At 35.3% G+C, this 4,499-nt stretch overlaps 1 pseudogene; it reads left to right on the forward strand.

Annotated features, from left to right (window-relative positions):
- The first annotated feature begins 640 nt into the window (after nt 1-640).
- LOC141636829 (small nucleolar RNA R71) lies at nt 641-739 on the forward strand (annotated as a pseudogene).
- The last annotated feature ends 3,760 nt before the right edge of the window (nt 740-4,499 follow it).

Raw genomic sequence — 4,499 nt, forward strand, 5'->3', positions numbered from 1 at the left:
CATCAAAGCTTTGGTCATTGGTTTGATTGTATGAAGGTTGATTTTGATAACCTTGGCTTTGGTTGTAAAAGGGTCTTTGAGCTTGATTTCTCATTGGAGGTGGGGTGTATGTTGGTTGGGGGTTTTGGACATTTTGGCTCTTGTATGAAATATTTGGATGAAATTTGGTATTCTCACTATAGTAGTTGGAATAAGGGATGCCAATCTTATATGCTTGGAAAGTATTCACTTGTTCATTTGTTCCCCTACAGTCACTTTGCTCATGTCCCAAAGTTCCACAACTTTCACATACTCCACTTGGGATTGAGGATGATGCCACCATAGCATTAACATGTTGTTTAGGTGATTTGGAAGCTTCATCAAGCTTAGCCAAGGCCTTCTCAAACTTCAAATTGATGGTGTCAATATGAGCACTTAGTTGAGCACCCAATTGAGTGATGGAATCGACCTCATGCTTTCCTCCTCTTGTGGCCTTTCGAGGCCTACTATATTGGGAGTTATGAACCGCCATCTCTTCGATTTTGGCCCATGTTTGATTGTCATCAACTTCGGTAAACATTCCATTGGATCCCATATTGAGAATTTGCGGGAGTCTTCATATAAACCGTTCCAAAGTTGTTGCACAAGGAACCACTCGCTAAGTCCATGGTGTGGACAAGAACGACAAGTGTCCTTAATTCTCTCCCATGCTTCATACAACGATTCTTCATCCCTTTGTTTGAACCCGGTGATTTGGGCTCTTTACATATTGGTCTTCTCTGGAGGATAAAATCTCTTGTAAAAAGCAATTGCTAGCTTCTTCCATGAATCAATACCAGGGCTAGCCTTGTCTAGGCTCTTCAACCATTGCTTTGCAGTACTGATCAAAGAAAAAGGAAACACTACCCATCGGATTTGGTCTTGAGTAACTCCGGTTTGAGAAATCGCATCTCAATAGTAACAAAAAGTCTTCATATGTGAATGAGGGTCTTCACTAGGCATCCCTCTAAATTGACTTCTCTCAACTAATTGTATGAATGCGGATTTGGCAATGAAATTACCGGTTAAATGTGGTGGTGTAGAAGTACCATTTGGTAGGTTCTCCTCGGTTGGTACGGAATGTGATGAAAATTTAGGCATTGTAGGTTGATTTTGTGGTGGGTTTTGTATTGGGTTATCCTGTCCTTCTATTGCAAAAGGGTTGGTAAACTCAATGTTATTTGGTTGAATGCCCACAATCTCTCCAATACCTACAACTCTTGAAGTACCTCTAGCATCTCTTCTATTGTTGGTTAAGGTCCTTTCAATCTCGAGATCAATAGGTAATAAATTACCTTGTGATCTCCTAGTCATGCAAAATATCAAACAACTCGAAAACAATTAGAACAGCCTTGAGGAGATTGACTTCCCCAAGGTAAAGAAAGACACAACTAAACACAATTAATGAAAATCAAATCAATTTAACACCGTCCCCGGCAACGGGGCCATTTTGGTCCGGTTAAAACTTGTCGTCAAAAGCTACCAACCAAAACAATATTTATAACTTAACAAACTACTCTTAGTAAAGAGGTAAGTAAAGTTCGGATCCCAAGGGACGGGTATTGATGTAGGATTCTCAATTGCAAATAGCTATGTCTTAGGGTGTCACAATTTGGGTTGAGGTGATGTGTAATCTAAACTAATAAAAAAGATAAAAGTAAAGTAATAAAAGCAAAGCAAATAAAGGGGTTTGTAAACAATTGATTAGAGGCACTAGGGTGTCATGGGTTCATAGGGGATTCATGGGAGTAGATCATACAAACATGTTCTAAACTAGATGCAAGCACTTATTGTTGTGATGGGATCGAGTTAGTGTATATCTTACAATCCCTAAGAAGGTTTGGGTTCCGGAGCCGAGTCGTCTAGATTGTAAAACACCTACAAGTCGACTTAATCCTTCCTATTCAGCTCTATGTATGGTCTATTGAGGCTCGAGTTGGTTTATGTCTTACAAGCCTCATTGAAGAGATAAGGGATGGATCAAACAATGCAAGGATTCATAGGTTCGCATTTTATCACACATAACATGTGCATAGGTTGAAATCATAACAAGCAAGAAAATTAATTATGAAAACATATTAGATTAAGCATAGATCAATCCCCATGTTTGTTTCCCCTAATTCCCCATTAACCCTAGCTAAAGAACTACTCACTCATGATCAAGTTTAGCATGCTAATTGTTGGTGTTTTTGTCCTGCACAATAGTGCATGAGAATATTATTAAATCTCATTAAGGAATATGCATGGGATATTCATCGGCAATACTAGTCAGCTGATCAATGTATATCGGTAACGGTTGGCCAACTAGGGTTTGACGTTACTGTCGTGAGACGGCGGTGCTCAGCTGATCCCTTTCTGTCACACCTAAAGGAACGAACCCCAACACGAAAGCTAATTAATTGTATCAGATAGAGTTTAATTAGTCCCTTGATAAATTGACTGAGAGTTAGTTGATTAATTAATTTAGAGAGATATTGAGTTGTGAACTCGAGGCACGGAAATTATTATTTAATTATGCGATAATTAAATAATAAATTATTTGAGACGGGAATGAATGATTAAGTAGTTAATTGTTAAATTAGTACTAATTGACTAATGTGATTAGTATTGGTACGTAAAATATATGTGTAGCTGTACACGTATATTTACGGAGTGTTTTAGACGATATTAATCGGGAAGTATTTAAACATAAATCGATGTTTAAAGTAAAATTTACACGTATTTGTGCGACAAATATAAGAACCAAAATGGACCCGTAAATGGGACATTGGACCGTGTAAATGGAGTGTAGTGGATGATTATAAACATAATCATTTCACTTCGCCTGTTTTTCTTCCATAAGTCATCTAATGATCATTTGCATACCTACTGATCTCAAAAGGTTTGTGGTAAATTTTGGTGATTTATGAAGTTATTTTGCTATGTTTAATGATTTTGGTAGAAAACCGAGTCAAAAATGCCGTATTTTGGTTAAGAGTTAACTAAAAATAGTTAAAAGTTGATTCGGGTCATGAAATTTTTATGGTGTTTCACACATATTTTCTACAGATTGTATGTAAAATTTCGAAGGTTAGTTTGATGTTTTGCATGTTTATTGATTTTATGAGATAAAAGTCGATAAAACTGATATAAATTAATCCTAAGCTTGAAACGGATGTTCCTGACCTTGATATATTTATGTACATTTAAAAATATGATTTAAAAGTTAAGTGAAATTTAAAATGTGATTTCACCTTGTCTGATGTTTATTGGTTTTTGTGGTTAAAAACCGATAAATATGGATATTTTTCTTCATAAAATTTTATCCAATTTTTTGGGCAATTTTTATGACATTTTGGTGTTCTTGGGAGTGTTCCAGAATACTAAAAATTTTTTTTTTCAATTTTTGGTAATATTTTCAATTATTTTGGATTTATTACTTAAAAGTTATGATATGTACAGATTAAATTAGCAAAATATCACCAAATGAAACTAATTATTCATGATCAAATTAGTGAGGACTAATTTTGAGATCCAAAATAGTTTGGACAATTAGTTTGGACTTAAATGAGATTTAAGAGTTGATTTTTACAAGTTAAAAATCGATTAAAACCACAAAACCGAGATGGATACCAACGATTGATAGATAGGGCAATTTTGGCATCTTTTTACAGCATTTTAAGCATATTTATTAAAGTTAAATGAATTATTATCATTTATTTAAAGTATTTATTTTGTTGTACAGAGTATGGCCTAGTTTATTTTAATCGTTATTACCCGAAATGAATGGGAATAGCGATTTGTTTGTAATTAAATACGATCTCGTATCTTCGGTTTGTAATTAATTAATAGTTTTATTTATTTTATTAATTAATGTATAATAGGAATAGCTATGTAATTTAAATTTTAATAGTTATTCTTACCGGCGTTTCCAAAAGACGGATTACATCGAGACGGAGTCTATTTTTGGAAGGTGTTCCAAATCCCACAAGAAGAAGCCACTTTTGGAATGAAGAGGCAAGGGACCAAGGAGTTGATTTCCGATATGTAATAGTCTATTTTATTTTAACTAGGTGGCCATACTAGGATTATTCATATGCTTGCTTGCTTTTATTTTTCCGCGCATGCCAAATTCGCCATTCACATGCATTATATTTTCGCGATTGTCAATTCACGTCATTTACATTCACCGACTTAGTTCACTTATAGGGAATTTATGACTAAATTGACAAGATCTCTCACATAACTAAAATTGAGATTAGCCTTAGCAATTAGTAACACCAATGAATCCCTTGTTCATTAGAGCCACGCTCGCCTAAGCGGGGTGTTCTCTTTTTACCTTGAGTAAGTAGGGTGATAAATGGTTATCACGCGCCAAATTTGGTTGGACTCAACGGGGTATAAGACGGTCTTGTATTCCGGGGCTAGTAGATGGATTTAAGGAAATTCGTCAACCAAGAGTTCTCATGGTAGAATTAGTCAAGCGTTGACTTACTGAATTT

Source organism: Silene latifolia, chromosome Y (genome assembly GCF_048544455.1).
Source record: "Silene latifolia isolate original U9 population chromosome Y, ASM4854445v1, whole genome shotgun sequence".
In the NCBI taxonomy this organism is placed as follows: Eukaryota; Viridiplantae; Streptophyta; class Magnoliopsida; order Caryophyllales; family Caryophyllaceae; genus Silene; species Silene latifolia.